The following is a 20,073-nucleotide window of genomic DNA, read 5'->3' as shown; positions in this document are numbered from 1 at the left end:
TTTGCCTCGCCTTTCTCTTTGAGGGATTTTTAAAGGCTCTTGCTCTGCAATGCTAAAGGGCTTTTCTGATCGATGACCTCGTGCTTCCCAGATGGGTCTTAATGGGATAAGGGGCTAACTTCTTGGAGCCTAATGGGACCGATCTTCTGGCTCGCCATGCGTCCCTCACCTATCCTCCCTGCTGGTGGTGGTGTTTGGAAGGCAGGGGTGACTTCTTTTGAAAGAGATCCAATTGTCGGGATGTGGTCACTAAGGCCTTATAAGTTTAAGAGAAGACAAGATCAGAAGATGTTTTCTATGCTTTTGCTATAAAAGTATTAGCTATAGAGTGTTTCACTCTTTCATTCCAGGTTAGAAAAGTGTCATCAAGAAAGCTGAGGGGCCAGCCCCGTGGCCGAGTGGTTAAGTTCGCACGCTGTGCTTTGGCTGCCAAGGGTTTTGCTGGTTCGGATCCTGGGCGCGGACATGGCACCGCTCATCAGGCCATGCTGAGGCGGTGTCCCACATGCCACAACTAGAAGGACCCACAGCTAAAAATACACAACTATGTACCGGGTGGCTTTGGCGAGAAAAAGGAAAAAAAAAAATTAGAAAGCTGAAATAGAGTTAGTTGATGGTCTCATGCTAGATTCCTTATTTCTTTAGATAAGCACCTCCTCCTATTAGTTGATGCTTCTCAGAAGACTTTGAAAACAAAAGTCTCAGGGGGCTGGCCCGTGGCCAGGTGGTTGAGTTGGCCTGCTCTGCTTTGGCAGCCCAGGGTTTCACTGGTTTGGATCCTGGGTGCAGACCTAGCACCACTCGTCAAGCCATGCTGAGGCAGCATCCCACATAGCAGAACTAGAAGGACCTACAGCTAGAACATACAACTATGTACTGGGGGTCTTTGGGGAGAAGAAAACAAAGAAGAAGAAGATTGGTCACAGATGTTAGCTCAGCGTCAATCTTTAAAAAAAAAAACAGCAGTCTCAGGTGATTTGAATGTTTCTGCCTAGTTGCAGTAGGATTGGTTGGATCAATGGTTTTCAAACTAAGTTCTGAGTGTCCTAATAGGGTCCTTGGAAATCCCTCATGATCAAGAGGGGTTGAGGAGATGGGCCTCTCCACCCCAGTTTCAATGTAAGCAGCTGTTTTTTGGTCCATTTTATATAAATTAGGCTCTAACATGTATTTCATTTGAAAACAGGATCCCACTGCTTAAAGGTAAGTTTAAAAACAGAAAACAGAACTAGAATACTTTTTTTTGATTCAGAAATTAGCTTACACTGCATGCAAATAAAGTAGGCTTAGGATACTGACATTGCTGCTAGTGCAAAGCAGTGACATATTTTTTAAATTCATTTATACTACAAATATCTATTGAAGTTCTCCTATGTTTTAGGCACTGTGCTAGGTGGTGGGACATAACTATAAAAATGGGCATGGTACCAGCCCTCATGGGCTGTGTGGTCTAGTGGAAAGAAAGGCAGTTAAGTAAGTAGTTATAGTGCGCTGTGATAACTAGGTGTGTGTTGGGAAAGGGAGTCAAGAAAGGCTTCCAAGTGTTGGCAAAGCGAAAGTAGGGAAGTAGAGTGTTCAGGAAATGAGACTTGTATATGTAAAAGCTGGTAAGTGAGAGAGACGATGGCTCTCTTGCAGAAGTGAAAAAAAATTATTAACTTGGAGTATAGAGTGCAAGTTAGAGAAGCCTTGTGAGCTATCTTAGGGAGTGTGGACTTTAACTTAACAGCCATGGGAAGCAGCAGGCAAAATGATCAGACTTCTGTTAAAAGCTCACTCTGGCTGTAGAGGGAGAATGGGATGAAGAGGAGCAGAGTGGGGAACCAGATGAGAAGCTATTCGAATGTTCCAAGTGAGAGATGGGGGTCCCCTGGGATAAGGGAGAGAGTGCAGGTGCAGAGAGGTGGCCGGATTCCAGAGATACTGCAGGATTAGATTCCGCTGAGTTTGATGATTGGTGGGATGGACGCTGGGCATGGAAGAGGGAGTGTCAAGGATGCTATTCAGTTCTCTGTCTCAGGCAACTGAGTGGATAGTGGTGTCATTCATGGAGACAGGGAACTCAGGGGGAGGGTTAGGTTTAGAGGGAAGGTGAGGAGATTCATTTTGGACATGTTGAGTCAGAGATCCCTGTGGGCCATCGACATGTAGATGTTGAGTAGGCAGTTGGATGTTTAGATCTGTAGGTTAGGACACAGTCTGGGCTAGAGATATAGTTGTGGGACTCATCAGGGTAGAGATGTGATCAACATCTTGAGACTGGAGTGAACGACAGCTCCTAGAGAGACTGAGTAGGCTGTGAAAAGAAAGGTGGCCAAGAAGTAGAGGACAGAGAAAAAGAAAATAAGAGAATGTGGTGTCATAGAAGCCAAGAGAAGAAAGCGGTTCAAGGATGGGTTGGGGAGAAATAGTGTTAAATGTTGCAGAGGGCACAGTCTGAAAGGTGTCTTCAAAATGCAGGCCTACATTCTGTCAGTGACGATACTAGCAAGCTGTCTGTGATTATCTTCAGTCTTAGTTGAAAAGTTCTTTGTACTACTCCAGGAACAAACCTCATGTGTAACTGTAGAAAAATAACCAGGAGACAGGGCACCTTTCATTCTTAGTGGATTGCTATATCAATGTGTAGTTTCTGGAAATATCTGAAGAGGTTTCAAAATCAAACACCCAGCAATTGAAAAATCCCTACTCACATACATGTGGATAAGTAGCTGAAACTTTCTCTAGTGTGATTTCCCTGAAAACCCAAACACCAAAAGCAGGAGTTTCACATGGCGATCTACTCTTTTACGTAATATAATTTTAGTGTTCCTTAAAATGATTGCAAAATCATGTTAACCCACAATTGCATTTCCCTTAGACTAACTCTCACCTTCCACCCAGCTTCCCTTACCTCTGTCCTTTATTCCCCTTTCCACCTGTACTTTTTGGGTTAACTTTAAGGCAGCAATGATTGCTGATAAACATGTTGAGTTTGGGATTCTTCACAGAATGATAGGATAGTGTTTCCCATAAGGTAAGTTATTCTCTGCAGATGCTCACCACTGTATAAACCACATACCTGGAGGGAAACCTGGGGATTATCTAGCCTACCTCCTGCTTTTTATAGGCAAAGAAATTAAGGTAGAAAGAAACTAAGTAACTTGAGCAATGACACTTCAGGCACTGAGTGGGCAGCTGAAATAGGTCTACGTACCACCTGCCCTGAATGTATAAAAATAATGCCTCTTGGAGATGCCAGAAAGGACTAAAATATGTTCTGTTCTATTTTATACTACAGGACTAAATCTGTTTATGTCAAGTTGCTAAACCATTCAGATATAAAATAAAGAAAAAGGTTTACTTTTGTATGTTTGAGAGACATGGTGAGACCAGTCCACAAATATAACTTCTCTTTTAGTTTCTGTTTCACTGCCCTTTTTGTTTCCAAAGAGATCAGAGATGGAGAGAAATACACTGACTTATTCTATGATGGCCTATATAGCCTGAAGCTTGGTCTAGGGTCCTTTCCACTACAGCACTCAGCTCATCCACCATCCCTTTCCCAATAGTTCCAATATTTTGACCTTCCTATGAGATGTCAAGATTCATGTGGCTGCTTGGATAGGACTGGCAATGGGACAGGGAGAGACTGGGCCAGGAGAGGCTGTTAAATCCGGCCATCCTTAGGTCAGCTTAGTGTAAGGAGGAAATGGCTTTCTGTAGACAGATGCAACTCTGAGCTGCCAAGGAGCCTGATGGCATGGTAAAGGAGGTAGCTCTCTAAATATTGGAAATCCCAAACCCTTGGAAGGTGATGGTGCATAAAGAAAGACCTTGGACTTTGCAGTAAATGGACTTGGCTTAGAACCCCAACCATGCTTCTTAGTAGCAGTGAGACTTTGCAAATTTATTTTAACTTCTCTAAGCCCTCAGCTTCCTCTTCTGTAAAATGTGGTTGTAAAGATGCAATGAAATAGGGTATGTAAAGAACCCACCAAATGCTTAATAAATTTTAGTTTCTCTTTTCTTCACTTTAAATTCCATAGGTTCCTCCCATCTGAGGCCCTCTCTATTCACATCCCCATGAAATGGCTCTGCTAAAGAAAGACGCAAGCTTTTGCTGAACCACCCTTGAAGAAAATCTCCTTGGAATTTAGACTTACATGTTCAGAAGGAGTTACATGGTAAGCCAACACTATTGGTTTTTTCCTAGTTTTATTGAGGTATAACTGACATATAACATTGTATAAGTTTAAGGTATAAAACATAATGATGTGATATATGTATATATTGCAAAATGATTACCACAATAAGATTGGTTAACATCCATCACCTCACATAGTTACAAATTTTTTCCTTGTGATGAGAAATTTTAAGATCTACTCTTTTAGCAACTTTCAAATATATAATAGAGTATTAACTATAGTCATCATGTTGTACATTACATCCCCGGAATTCCTTTATCTTATAACTGGAAGTTTGTGCCTTTTGACCACCTTCACCTAATTCCCCCACCTTCCCATTCCCTTCCTCTGGCAACCACAAATCTGATCTCTGTTTCTATGAGTTTGGTTTATTTAGATTCCACATATAAGTGAGATCATATAGTATTTGTCCTTCTCTGTCTGACTTATTTCACTTACCATAATGCCCTCAAGTTTCAACCCTGTTATTGCATATAGCAAGATTTCCTTCTTTTTTTATAACTGAATAGTATTCTACTGTGTATATATATATATATATATATACACACCACAATTTGTTTATCCATTCATCTGTCAATGGGCACTTAGGTTGTTTCCATGTCTTGGCTATTGTAAATAATGCTGCAATGAACATAGGGAGTGCAAATACTCCTTCGAGATATTGATTTCTTTTCCTTTGGATATATACCCAGCAGTGGAATTGCTGGATCATTTGATAGTTCTATTTTTAACTTTTTGAGGAACCTCCATACTGTTTTCCATAATGGGAGTACCAATTACATTTTACATTTATTTTACATTCCCATCAATGGTACACAAGAGTTCCCTTTTCTCCACATCCTCACCAGCATTTGTTATTTCTTGTCTTTTTGATGATAGCCATTCTTACAAATGTGAGGTGATATTGTGGTTTTGAGTTGCATTTCCTTAATAGTTATTGATGGCCAACACTATTGTGACAAGGGAAAAAATTATTTGTGACAGAGAAAAATTACTTGCAATTTATAATACCCAGCTGATGCCAAAGGAAGTTCTTTGTTTGCAGAACAGAGTGATGAGTGTGAGGATGCAAGGTTAAGAGAGTTCACTAAATTGTTTTGCATTAGAAAATTTTTATTTATTTATTTTTTGCAGGCAGTACAGGGGGAGGGAAGAGCAAAAGGACAATACAGTGAGATCCAGAACCAGGGAAAACTTGGAGCCTATGTGTGGACAAGATTAAAGGGTGAAGAGGTAGTAAAGAGGAACTTAATGGGGAGAACTGAGATGTTTAATAGGAGTTTCTGTTAAAGTTTTCCATGTGGTGCTTGATATAACCCTTTCATGCATCTCTCCGTGAAATCTACAATAAATCCCATGTTTCTTGTTAATGTCTTGAGGGAGATGGAATTTGTTTTTGTTGAGAAGTGTACAAGTGCCGAGTTCTACTTCAAGGCATCTGTGAGCCCAGGACAGGGCTGCCTGTGAGGTCCAGGCATATTTGGGTTGCATTACTTAAATATCAGCATCCTCTCCTCTGACTGAAGATATGCATTATTTTTAAAAAGCAGAATGAAGAGGGGCTGGCCCCGTGGCCGAGTGGTTAAGTTCGTGCGCTCTGCTTCAGCGGCCCAGGGTTTCGCCAGTTCAAATCCTTGGTGCGGACATGGCACTGCTCATCAGGCCATGCTGAGGCGGCATCCCATGTGCCACAACTAGAAGGACCCACAACTAAAAATACACAACTATGTACTGGGGGGCTTTGGGAGAAAAAGGAAAAATTAAATCTTTCAAAAATAAAACAAAAATAAAACAAAAAGCAGAATGAAGAAACAAACACCTGGAAACTATCGTCATTGGGCCTATAACAACACAGCTCAGCTCTGAAGGAGGAAGTAGAGTTTCATCTAGCAAAGGTACCCAAAATCCAGATTTTTGCTTAACCCACAACTTACCTATGTACTTCACAAAATGGTATGGAGCTTCCACTCTAGATCTTTCTGATTTAGACAACGTCGCTTGTTCAGAACATTTACCTGCAAAATATGCTGCAAAATTTGTGTGAAAAGTCAAAGAATAAAACAGTATTCAGTAAATCCTAAGGCAGAGACTTTCAATTGACTGAGAACTCTTTTCATGCCCAGAAAGTCAGCAGCAGCAGCCTTCCGAGCTCATTTGTGAGGAAATGGAGTAATGGAATAGCTTTTCGGAGCTTCCCGCAGAGCTTGTGGTCACATTTAGCTCCATAGCTCTACTTCCCAACAATTCCCTTTGCTTTCTCACAGTGGAACAGGGCCTATTAGGAAGCAAGAAGTAGCTTTTAAGAAAAAGGTCACAGAAAAACACATACCTTGAAAAACTGATAGGAGTGGAAATTGGATACAGATAAAGATGACAGAGTCCAGGAAAGAATCAGGGAAGCTTTTAAGATTTGAGAGCAACGCGTAGCGTAGTGCTTTGAAATAATGGCTGCTCAAATGAATAAAGCTGCAGGGATTTGTTGTGGGAGCTTAATTGCTTCAAGTCTTTGGTGCCACTTCCAGAACAGCTACTATTTTAATTGGAAAATTGGTTTCTACAGAAGGACTAACAGGTACAAATGAGTGGATGGTGCTCTGCTGCAAGAACGACATAAAGATAGGCCTGAATGTGCTCCAGTGAGCCATCCCATAAGCCAGCTCTAAGAATTGAGCATCATAATGTAGAGGAAAGAGTGTAAAATGTAGAGTCAAAAGGCCTGGATGAAAACCCAAGCTGTAATGCTTGCTACCTGTCAAATACTAAGTCATTCAGTTCTTCTGAGACTCAATATCCTCTTCTATAAAATGTCACACGAATGTGATGAAGCTCAATGGATATAAAATACAGATGGAAGCACATTTAAAATTTTTTCTTAATTACAAAAGTAATACCTGTTCAATGCAAGGGACTTGCAGAACAGGAAAAGACAAAGGAAAACACCAAAGAATTACCCATAATTTTACCAACCAAGAAGGAACAGGTAGTATTTCAATATGTCTTCAGTCTTTTTTGTATGTATGCACACGCAAACACATAGCACATACTTCTTTTTAAACAAAAATAGCATTTTAACTGTGCATACTTTTTTGTAGCCTGCATTTCCACTTAGCAATATATTGCAAAATATTTCCCAGCTCAGTAGTCTTCTACTGCATGTTTAGGAAAGCACTTTTTAAATTATAAAGGGTCATTCAAATATCAGTAGTTATTATTAAAATATGAATGAATGAATACACTCATCTCCTCCTCAATATACACAAAACCCTAAGCATGTAAAAAGTCGTCCTGCATCATTCTATTGGCAATTCTCTAAATTAAACTTAAGGTGAATAGGATCATTTTTGTCTATCTTTTCTTAATTTCTTTTCCTTCTAATAACTAGGAAGACAAAAGTTACAAAATGAGATTATGTGTCAAGATATTTTATTTTAAATGCTTTTGATTTATTCTCTTCACATTTGCTTTGGCAATGATGCATGGATTCTGTTGAGAGATGCTACATGTGCACCCCGATGCTTTCCATTAACATAATTTAAAAATAATTACCCAGAAGTCTGGACCCACTGTCCCTTTGTTTTCCCTGTTCAAGGTCTTTTACTTTCATGGAGAACATGTTTGCTTTTTCTATGCACATAACTAGAAAATAAATTGCAACTCTGATTTAGAAATGGTTAAAAAATGATGAGAGGGCAAGTTAATTTGATGTGAGGATGTTTTGCCCATTTTTCGCTACCTCGTCTGTCCTGGATTGAGATTTTAGAGACTTTGATCCTCATTCTCATTCTGTTACTGTTCGTGCATCGTGGGCAAGCCACTCACCTTTCCTCCACCTTGGTTTCCTCATCTGTAAAACGTCAGGAGTAGAAGAGATCATCTCTAAACTTCTAAGCTTTTAAGGTGACGTTTGGAGAGGCCGGCAAGCATTCTGATAGTATACCAGAGATAATACAGACAGATGTGCCCTGGAACAGCTCTAACTCAGTTGCTGAAATACTGAAATCTTCTGTATCACTTATTAAAAACACTCCTGCTGGAGCTTCAAAGTGCCCCCCATTCCCTAAGCCCACCCCTTTCAACTTCCCTGGTCCTTCCTCCTGGACCCTCAGACTCCTCCAAACTCCAGCACCTAAGGGGCCTCCAGCTGGCATCCATTCTGATTACTCAGTGCCTGACTCCGTCCAGTTTTTAAATATTTTGAATATCACCCCTGGATATAAGAAGCTCCTTTTCATCCCCACTGCCCAAGGCACGCCAGCTCATGACAGAAGCTAAAGCCTTATCCCTGTGACTAAATCTTCTGAAGTTTACAAAATTGGAGACTGTGTTTGAAATTAGCCATTTTTACCTGTAGTGGGTGAAAGTAGAGTGAAAACCTTAACTGGACTTTGTTTTATTGACTTAAGTGTAATTTAAAGTAAAGTTGATACATTTATTTTTCTAAATGTGTTCAGGAGTTTTTATTGTTTTAAAAAGTAAAGTGATGTAGTAGTTAAGTTCACATGCTCCTCTTTGGCAGCCAGGGTTCATGGGTTCAGACCCCAGGTGTGGACCTACACACTGCTCACAAGTCATGCTGTGGTGGTGTCCCACATATAAGGTAGAGGAAGATGGGGACAGATGTTAGCTCAGGGCCAATCTTCCTCACCAGAAAAAAAATAAAGTGAATATTTTAAAAGCTTAGTTCTAGACGTCAAAATAGCAGGACATAGGAATGTATTCTTTTTTTAAAAAAATCTTTATTGAGGTATAAGACACATACCATAAAATTCACCCATTTAAAGTGTACATTTCGATGGTGTTTAGTATATTCATGGAGTTGCACAACCGTCATTACAATCTAATTTTATCACCCTAAAAAGCCCATACCCATTAGCTTAGCTGCCACTCTTCATTCTCCCTCCCCTCAGCCACTGGAAACCACTAATCTACTTTCCTTCTCTATGGATTTGCCTATTCTGGACATTTCATAGGAATGGAATCATACTATATGTGGTCTTCTATGACCAGCTTCTTTCACTTAACATATTGTTTTCAAGGGTATGAGTGTATTCCTGATGTTAGAATCAAACTGAAACCAGAAGCAATCCTGGCCAAAAGTCTGAAGACACAGTAATGTTTGGCTTTGGTGTCCTTGGACCCCTTCTTCCAGACCCAGCTCTCTCCTAGCCCGAGGCATTCTCTCCCCAAGCAGTTTCCCAATTCTAGTCTTGTCTCCTCTCCACAAGCAAATCTCATGCCAAATACCTCAATCCGCGGAGATCTGTTTCATCTCAAATGTCACAAACCCCCTGAACCTATGGAATCATGAGCAGTGGGGACTTCACATGCCCCTCTCCCCAGTGGTAACTACTTTAGAGGATAATTCTTTAGTAGCAATAATAGTTTTCATTTTGGAGTCCTAACCAAGGGCTGGGCTCTGCACCAAGCATTTTTATACTTCATTTTAGGTAATTCTTGCTGACCAAGGAGATGTATATCAATATTTTAATTTCACAGAGGAGAAGCTAGAGATTCAGAGAAGTTAAGTAACTTCCCCAAGGCAACCCATCTATCACATGGCAGAATCAGGGTATCCATCCTGATGTGTTTGAGATCAAGGTCCATGCTCTTAATTACTTCATTTCCTAGAGTTTAAGACACATGCATTTCATATCTTAGTGTCTCTGAAATTGGGATGCCCATTAGAATTGATGGTCTCTTATTATAACTGGCATTGGTTTTTCTTTCTTAGTGGCATATAAAATAGTGGTACATCTTACAATATCTTTGTTTTGATAAACAATATTGTCTCCCTAAAGGAATTAAACTTTAATAATGAAATTTAAGGCATTAGTGACTTAGTTAGGAGGAGAGGAGTAAATGAATTTTAAGGGGAAAATCCCCCCACAACATAGCAGTGTTTCACATAATACAGATGCCTACTTGCTTTTTCTGTAAATAAAAGTGACCTCGTAAATGCTATCCTCATAATGCCTTAGTCACAGACAATTACTCTATTTTGAAATCTCTTAAGTTTTCCATTTCAGTGTAGAGCCGTGATGGTCTTGCCACATCAATTAAAGAAGTGTCAGAGTCATTCAAATTGATTTTAATCGAATTTACTTTTTAAAAACATCATGAAACTCTTAAAAGATAATGTTCCAACTCTGAAAAAGTTGAGGAGTCATTGACCTACTGCAAATTGATATTAAGATATTAGATGCACATTTGCAATACTTCATGTATTTCTGTATTTTCTTCTCATACTTTCTTCCCACAACATTTTTGAGGAAAAAAATGAATATAAATATTTTTGCCCAAATAATTCCCTCTCAATATTTTACTTTCTGTTTTCTAGCTGAAGCGTTTCTAAGTGGAGGGCCCTCTGACCTTTTCAGAGCAGAATGAGAGTTAAATAGAAGGAAGGAGGCGGGAGAAAGCTTGGCAGCATCCACTGCAGTTTAGTTAGGTTGCTGTTCACCTCTTCTTTCCTTCTTCTGGTGTTTCTCTGGACTGAGGTCACAGGACTGTAGGCTTTCTTGTCCTATATGGAAATTCACCCACTGGAGCTGGAGTTAGGGCTTTCTTTTTCTGCACCAATCCTAAACTAGAAACTTAGAAGGAGAGGGAAAAGATAGAGGGGGAGAGGGAGAGAAGGATGGGAGGGGAAGGGGACAAGAAGGCAGGAGGTAACATGATCGGATGGTGCTTTTATGAGCTCCCTCTGGTTGCTGTGTGAGAATAGACTAGAGGATTGTTCTTGCAGGTAAAGGATAAGATGTGGATTCTTGTCCTGACTTTACCAGATGCTGGATGACTGAGGCAATGCATTGATCTTGGTTTCCTAATGAGGTTTATTATGTCTGTTACCTTCAGCTTAGAAGTTATGAGATTCAAATGAAATGATGCATCTAAAAGGGTTTTGAAGAAGATTTAAAGGGAGACACAAATAGAAAATTAATTTAGGATGCCAAAGCGCTACATAGCAAAGCTTCTGTGATAATAATTACAACAAAACAACTACTACTTATTAAGTACAATTTTGCGTTTTGTCCTCACACTAGCAATACAAGAAAGGTATTATTAGTCCTAATTTAGAGCTGAGCAAACAGACTTAAGGAAGTTAAGCAACTTTCCCAAGTTCACAGTTGCTTAGTGACAGAATCAAGATTCAAAGTCAGGTGTGGCCAACTCTTAGGTTGCATCTTAAATCATTCTGCTTGTATCTTTATTTATCACATTTATTGTGAGAACCACAGAAAATGTAAGTGCTTAAAATAAAATAATAACTCATTTTGCCCACACATCTTATTTATGAACATGCTTTTTTTCTTTTGTGAGTTGTTTTTGGTTTATAAAACTTTTTTTTGTGCTATGACTTAGCCAGATAGCTGGAATGATAGTAGATAAGAGCTGAATGTCAACAAGTGAGCAGGTCAACCTTTTTCACTAGGCTTTGGGGCAACTGAATAATATTTTACTGTGGAACATCTGGTTGTGGTCCTCCCCTGTATTATTTACCTGATACCAATAACTTTGCTGACTTATGGAAACTTTTAAAAATTGAGATATAATTGATGTATAACATCATGTAAGTTTAAGGTGTACAACGTGTTGATTTGACACATTTATATATTGTGCTATGATTACTACTGTAGCGTTAGCTAACACCTCTATCACATCACATTATTATCATTTCTTCTTTGTGGTGAGAACAATTAAGATCTAGTCTCTTAGCAACTTTGAAGTTGATAATACTGTATTGTTGACTATAATCACTGTGCTGTGTATTAGATCTCAAGAACTTATTTATCTACTAGCTGCAAGTTTGTACCCTTAAACAACATCTCCCCAGTTCTCCCAGCCCCCAGGCCCTCGTAACTACCATTCTACTCTGTTTTTATGAATTTGGCTTTTTTAGATTCCACATATAAGTGATATCATATAGTATTTGTCTTTCTCTTTCTGACTTATCTCCCTTAGTATAATGCCCTCAATGTCCGTCCATGTTGTCACAAATGGCAAGATTTCATTCTTTCTCATGGCTGAATAACATTTCATTGTGTGTGTATGTGTGTGTATATATATATATATACACACACATACACACACACCACATCTTCTTTATCCATTCATCTGTTGACAGGCACTTAGGTTGTTTCCATATCTTGGCTATTGTGAATAATGCTGCAATAAACATGGGAGTACAGATATGTTTTCATTTCTTTTGGATATATACCCAGAAGTGAGATCGCTGGATCATATGGAAGCTCTACTTTTTATTTTTTGAGGAACCTTCGTAATGTTTCCACAGTGGCTAAACCAATTTACATTCCCAACAGTAGTGCACAAGGGTTCCCTTTTCTCCATATCCTTGCCAAAACTTGTTATCTCTTGTCTTCTTGGAGACAGCCATTCTAGCAGATGTGAGGTGATAACTCATTGTGCTTTTGATTTGCATTTCCCTGAAGATGAGTGATGTTGAGCATCCTTTCGTGTACCTGTTGGCCATTTGCATGTCTTCTTTGGAAAAATGTCTATGCAGTTCCCCTGCCCATTTTTAAATCAGACAGTTTGTTTTCTTTGTCACTGAGGTGTATGAGTTCTTTAAATATTTTGGATATTAACCCCTTATCTGATATATGGTTTGCAAATATTTTCTTCCATTCAGTAAGTTGCCTTTTCGTATTGTTTCTTTTGCTGTGTAGAAGCTTTTTAGTTTGATGTAGTTCCCCTTGTTGATTTTTTGTTTTATTGCTTGATCTTTCGGTGTCATATCCAAGGAATCACTGCCAAGACCAATGTAAAGGAGCTTCTTCCCTATGTTTTCTTCTAGGAGTTTTATGGTGTCAGGTCTCATGGTTAAGTCTTTAATCCATTTCAAGTTAATTTTCATGAGAGGTGTAACAAAGGGATCAATTTTATTTTTCTGCATGTGGTTGTCCAGTTTTCACAATACCGTTTGTTGAAGAGAACTATCCTTTCCTGATTGAGTATTCTTCACTCCCTTACCAAATATTAGTTGACCATATATGCAGTGGTTTATTTCTGGGCTCTCTATTCTGTTCTGTTGGTCTATATGTCTGTTTTTATGCCAGTGTCATACTGTTTTAATTACCATAGCTTTGTAGTATAGTTTGAAATAAATAAGTGTGATTCCTCCAGCTTTGTTCTTTCTCAGGATTTCTTTGGCTGTTTGGGGTCTTATTTGGCTTCATAGAATTTTTTTCCTATTTCTGTGAAAAATGCCATTGGAATTTTGATATCGATTGCATTGAATCTATAGATGGCTTTGGGTAGTATGGATATTTTAGTTCTTTAGTATTTAGTATTAATTCTTCTGATCCATAAACAAGAGATATCTTTCCAATTGTTTGTGTCTTCTTCAATTTCTTTCATCAAAATCTTGTAGTTTTCATTGTATTCTTTCAGTTCCTTGGTTAAATTTTTTTTTTTTTTTTTTGAGGAAGATTAGCCCTGAGCTAACATCTGCCACCAACCCTCCTCTTTTTGATGAGGAAGACTGCCCTTGAGCTAACATCTGTGCCCATCTTCCTCTACTTTATATGTGGGATGCCTACCACAGCATGGCTTGCCAAGCAGTGCCATGTCCACACCCGGGATCTGAACTGGTGAACCCCAGGCTGCTGAAGCGGAATGTGCGCACTTATCCTCTGAGCCACTGGGCTGGCCCCTCCTTGGTTAAATTTATTCATAAATATTTTACTGTTTTTGATGCTACTGTAAATAGGATAGTATTCTTTATTTCCTTTTCAAATATTTTCTTGTTACTGCACAGAAGCACAACTGATGTCTGCATGTTGATTTTATATCCTACAACTTTACTGAATTCACTGATTAGTTGAGACAGTTTTTTGGTTGTGTCTTTAGGATTTTCCATATATAAAGCCATATCATCTGCAAATAATGGCAATTTTACTTCTTTTTCAATTTGGATGCCTTTCATTTCTGTCTTTTGCCTGATTGTTCTAGCTAGGACTTCCAGTATTATGTTGAATAAGAATGGTCAGAGTGGGCACCCTTGTCTTTTCCCAATCTTAGAGGAAAAGCTTTCAGTCTTTCACCTGAGTATAATGTTAGCGATGGGTTTGTTGTGTACAGCCTTTATTATGTTGAGATATGTCTCTCCTATGCACAATTTGTTGTGGGTTTTTATCATGAAAGGATGATGTATTTTGTCAAATGCTTTTTCTGCATCCATTGAGATGATCATATGATTTTTATATTTGATTCATTGTTTTTTTGATTTATATATTGACTATTGATGTGGTGTATCACATTTATTGATTGTATATATTAAATCTTGCATCCCAGGGATAAATCCCACTTGCTTATGGTGTACAATCCTTTCAATGTGTTGTTAAGTTCAGTTTGCTAATGTTTTGTTGAGAATTTTTGCATCTATATTCATCAGGGATTTTGGTCTGTAGTTTTCTTTTCTTGTTGTGTCCTTATCTGGCTTGGTATCAGGGTAATGCTGGCCTTGTAAAGTGAGTTTGGAAGTGTTCCCTCCTCTTCAGTTTTTCAGAAGAGTTTGAGGTGTTAATTCTTCCATAAATGTTTGATAGAATTCCCCAGTGAAGCCATGTGGTACTGGGCTTTTCTGTGTTGGGAAGTTTTTGATTACGGATTCAATCTCCTTACTCATTATTGGTCTGTTCAGATTTTCTATTTCTTCCTGGTTCAGTCTTGGTAGATTGTATGTTTCTAGGATTTTATCCATTTCTGCTAGGCTACCCAATTTATTGGCATATAATTGTTCATAGTAGTCTGTTATGATCCTATGTATTTCTGTGGTGTCAGTTGTAATGTCTCCTCTTCCATTTCTGATTTTATTTATTTAAGTCTTCTCTTTTTTTTCTTAGTCTAGCTAAAGTCTTGTCAATTTTCCTTATCTTTTAAAAAATCAGCTCATAGTTTCATTGATCTTTTCTATTGTTTTTCTTGTCTCTGTTTCATTTATTTCTGCTCTGATCTTTGTCATTTCCTTTCTTCTGTTAACTTTGGGATTAGTTTTTTCTTCTTTTTCTAGTTCTTCCAGGTGTAAAGTTAGGTTATTTATTTGAGATCTTTCTATTTTCTTAATATATGCATTTATCGCTATAAACTTCCCTCTCCGAGCTGCTGTTGCAGCACTCATAGGTTTTGGTGTGTCATATTTCCATTTCCATTCATTTTGAGATTTTTTTGATTTCCCTTTTGATTTCTTCTTTGACTCATCGGTTGTTCAGGAGCACAATGTTTAATTTCCACATGCTTGTAAATTTTCCGGCTTTCCTTTTGCCATTGATTTCTAGTTTCATACTGTTGTGGTTGGAAAAGATATTTGGTATGACTTCAATCTTCTCAAATTTGCTAAGACTTGTTTTGTGGCCTATCATATAATCTATCCTTGACAATGTTCCATGTGCCCTTGAGAAGAATGTGTATTCTGCTGCTGTTGGATGGAATGTTCTCTAAATGTCTATTAGGTCCATTTGATCTAAAGTATGGTTTGAGTCCAATGTTTCCCTGCTGCTTTTGTCTGGATGATTTATCCATTGCTGAAAGTGGAGTATTGAAGTCCCCTACTATTATTGTATTGTCAATTTCTCCCCTTAGATCTGTTATTATTCGCTTAATATATTTAGGTGCTCCAATGTTGAGTGCATATATATTTACAATTGTTAGATCTTCTTGATGAATTTACCCCTTTATCATTATATAACGAACCTCTCTATCTCTTGTTACCATTTTTGGCTGAAAGTCTATTTTGTCTGATATAAGTATAGTTCCCATTTTGATTTCCACTTATATGGAATATCTTTTTCCATCCCTTCACTTTGAGCCTATGTGTGTCCTTAAATCTGGAGTCTCTTGTGGGCAGCATATAATTGGGAGAAACTTTTTCACTTGAATGTTTTGGCAAAAATTCCGTCATACAGGCAAATAGAATAGGACACAGTCTATGCTTTCTGTGGAAAATAAAATTATATATATATATATCCATCCACAATGGAGTTGGGCCTGGTTTCTGAGCTTTGAGCTATTCATGGGCTTAAATTTATAGCAAAGGGTCAAATATCAGAAATTCTAACTTGTCATATATTCCTGCTTCCTCACTCCAAACTAAGCCAGTTTTGATGAAAAAAAAAATTGTACAATGTGAGTGCAGATAAAAGAGCAAACAGACTTCTTTTAATAACATGAGATTTAGGAATTAAACATAGCAGGCAGAAGATCCTGTAGGAATTTCAAGTGATATTTTATGATGGTTCACTAAAGGATGTTTTAAGCCTTGGTTTACATAGCATGCTACTTTATATAGTATTCTTTATTCTTGGGATCCCAGCAAGAGGAGATATTGTATTGATGTAGATAATCATCTCTGCCTCCTTCCTATCTGGCCAGGCAGGAAGGGAATAAACAAAAATAAAATCTAGCTCATAGGAGAAGTAGGAAAGAAATTTAAGAAGAGAAAAGGCCAAAATGAAAAAGAAATGTGAAGTAGTGAATATTTTGAATAGGATAACCTTATTATGAGTCTCCTAAAAGATATAAGCACAAGTTGAAAATACATCTGAATATTTTAACTGAACTTTCTAATTACTAATTTTATGGTCTTTGCAAGAGTCTAGCTACTACATCTTACAAAATATCCAAAGCTTTTATATACATTCATCATTTACTCTTCTTTAGATTGTATACTTACTGGTTGCTTTATTCATTATGCAGTTGTGAGGCATACGCCAGAGACTTGGCATTTAAAAGCTCCAAAAAGGCAGAGTTCTTGCCCTTGGGCTGCTTCACATTTGGTCGGAGAGTCCAGATATATAAAATGAGGACGAAAGCAATACAATGATAATGTTTCAGAAGGAAGAAATAGTAAGGGTATAGGGGGAAAAACAACAATGTTTCTGTTGCTCTTTTTAAAGAAAACTGCCTCCTAGAAAGGGTTGATTCTACTAAGTGGAAAGCCCCTTTTATAAGAAAGATGAACACTGTGAAGGGATTGACAGCGTGAGTTTGAGGGTAAAAGCTGGAAAGAGCTGAATTACAATGCTTAATAGAGGAAACGAATTTGAAGTTGTTGGTTCGATCCATGGGGGAGTGGGTGAAGATAAAGAATGGAAGGAGAGACGAGAGGAGCCAATGAGATGAAAAGAGACCAGTATTAGGTCATGAAAAGCCACAAGATGCTCACTATGCCATTTTGAAATTGTTCGTATCCTTATGACTCAAATCTCCTTTTCTCGGACCTTCCCAGCATGCTATCTATAGTAAATTTGACTCTTCTCAGGAATGCTTTGTGTGGTAGAGTAGTTTATTGTTATTTGTATGTGTGTGACAACCGAAGAAGGAGCTTTGTTTCCTTCTTTCACATCCAGTTTCACATGATGGATCTCAAAGACAACACCTGGGAAATGGAAGGCAGAGGAGGCCATGAGAACTTAAGGCTCAGAGGAGCTCACAGTAATCTTAAAGGATTGTGGGCCATGGAATTTTACCTAGGTCTCAGGGGAAAGGAAGCCTCTGCTGACATCCAGTTTCCACAAATAAAGAGGGATACGATCTACACAAGTAGTGTGCGTGTATGTGTGTGTGAGAGAGAGAGAGAGGGGTGGGTAGTTAGAGAAGGGGAATTTTAATCCAAATCTTGGAAGACATAGTGTTTTAGAAATGGTTGCAGGATAGTAATTGGGCATTTTAGGGCGACGCCTAGCATGCGCAAGGCCATTAGCAGATACTCATACACGCACATAATGTATAAATGAGGATATTTTGGCTAGAACTGGAGAGTCACTGTTTCAACATCCCTTCTTCTTTGCCTGGAAGGAATTCATTTTCAATTCCTCTTCAAGTTGCTAACAGTTCAATAAGAAACAAAGCCCAGACCAGTGGTTTGCAAACTCGTTTTTAACAACAGAATCTTATCTTCAAATACAATTTTATCCCAAAGTGCAACATGTAAAACAAATAAATACTCAGTTGCCCTGGTTCAGGGGGAGGAAGTCTTGTCCTTTTGTGCTCTGCACCCCCACATCCCTTAGAATTCCTGGGGCTCCAGAGAAAACAGCCTGAAAACCACAGCCCTAGAACAGGAGAAATGAGACTGTCTCACCGATCTTTCTTGATTAAAATATACTGACATTGCCAGGAGAAATTCCATTTAGAAGTTTGTGCCAGAAAATGAAAAAGATCGATAACATCTAGTGTTGGCAAGGGAATGGGGAAATGGACACTCCTGAACACTGTTGGGGAGGGTAGAAATTGGCACAATCTTTCTGAAGACAATTTCTCAGTATTTTAAATGTATGAGCCATGTGATCCTTCAGTTCTACTTCTAGAAATCTTTCCTATAGAAATATTCACATATCCGCACAAAAGTGTATGTACAAGGATGCTCATTATTTATAAGACTGTAAAATCATAAACAACTTAAATAGGGGAATGGCTAAATAAATTATGCTATCTCTGTATAACGGAATATTATAGTCATTAAAATGAAAGAAGTTGATCTATATATAGATATAGAAGGATGTCCCTGATACAGTGTAAGGTGAAAATACAAGTTACAAGAGAATGTAGTTAATTTGATATATATATATTTTTAAAAACAAGCAAACAAACAAAACTCACATTCTATGAAAGCTGTATAAGCACTTCTAATTGCAACCACAATCCCCCAAAACAAAAAAACCTCTAGAAATAAATGGTTAGTCTCAGGGAGTAGGGTTTACTTCTGAAGAAGGGGAATGGAGGTATAGGTATGAGGGCATACACTTTTCACTGTATAGACGTGTTACTTGAATTTTTTACAAAAGACATGCATTAATTTTATAATTAAAAAAGTAATGAAGAGAAAGATAAAAACAACAACATAAAATATTTTGCTTGTTTCAAGAACTGGTAAGTTTCCTCTTTTCTATCAAGAAAATGCAAATAAGGTACCTTGCTCCCCTTTTTGCCCTGGCTATCAGGAAATCCAGAGTCAACTCTGAAGCATGAACCTAGCAGTGACATTGACCTTTAGACCTAGAATATTTACATTTCCCTTTTCCTTTGGTCTTGCTTTTCTGTTTCTAGTTAACTTTCCCCGATAGCTTCCTGGACTCATTTTTCAAAAGAGATAGGAATAGCCTATAAAGAAAGAAACAAATTCTGAACCCCTCACTCTGAGAAGCCACCTTTCTCTGTGAGTAACAAACTCTCTAGGGTTAAGTGGGCAGAGGAGTGAAGGATTTGATTTACTGTGTACACTTTATACTCTGTTTATACTCGCATAGGATCTGAGAACCAGAATTGTGTTCTTGCAGCTTTATAAAACACTTAGCTCTACTTTGGGGGTTCCCTTTGTCTCTCTACTCCACACTTAAGAGCCACAAGGATAGGCAGGAGCCTCTTGTCACGAGTCTTGTCTTCATCCTGTAGATGGTGGAAACCACTGAGGGTTTTTAAGCAAAGGAGTAACTGGATCTTAATCATGTCTGAAAAAAAATAAATAACTGGCAGAGGAGACAGTAGATTGGCACCAGGAAAGGCAGAGATACTCATTAAATACTTGTAGAGTGGTTGGATAATTGATGGTTGAATGACCAAGGCAGTTAAAAAGTCTGCGTTTGTTGGAGGGGACTATGCACCATTTGTCAGTAATGCCTGGTTAGATCCCTTGGTCTGAACATGAGCTAGTTAGGACCATGTCATAGGTCCAGTTAGATTCATAAAAGAAAATAAATGGATTTCCACAGACTGCCATCTTAAATCCAGCAAGCCATTTCATAAGGGAGAAAGTGTAAACAGTTCAGAGCAAAGACATCCTTGTGGTCAGAAAACAAGGACAGGGAACAGGTTTCCCAGGTACTTGGCAGCGGCGTCTTTATTTAGAGAGAGGCTGATTCTTTTTGCT

General features: G+C 38.4%; 1 protein-coding gene across 5 annotated transcripts in view; it reads left to right on the top strand.

Annotated features, from left to right (window-relative positions):
* EHBP1 (EH domain binding protein 1) overlaps positions 1–20,073 on the top strand; it is a 479,839-nt gene that overhangs the window by 29,310 nt on the left and 430,456 nt on the right. For all 5 annotated transcript variants that reach the window (XM_070235400.1, XM_070235417.1, XM_023619016.2 and 2 more), the window contains one exon: positions 4,029–4,166. The gene's annotated coding sequence lies outside the window, so the exon portion shown is untranslated. The remainder of the gene's footprint in view (positions 1–4,028; positions 4,167–20,073) is intronic.

The sequence above is a fragment of the Equus caballus genome, chromosome 15 (assembly GCF_041296265.1).
Source record: "Equus caballus isolate H_3958 breed thoroughbred chromosome 15, TB-T2T, whole genome shotgun sequence".
Taxonomy (NCBI): domain Eukaryota; kingdom Metazoa; phylum Chordata; class Mammalia; order Perissodactyla; family Equidae; genus Equus; species Equus caballus.
Note: the sequence above shows the minus strand (reverse complement) of the source record. Positions and strands in the feature narration are given on the sequence as shown.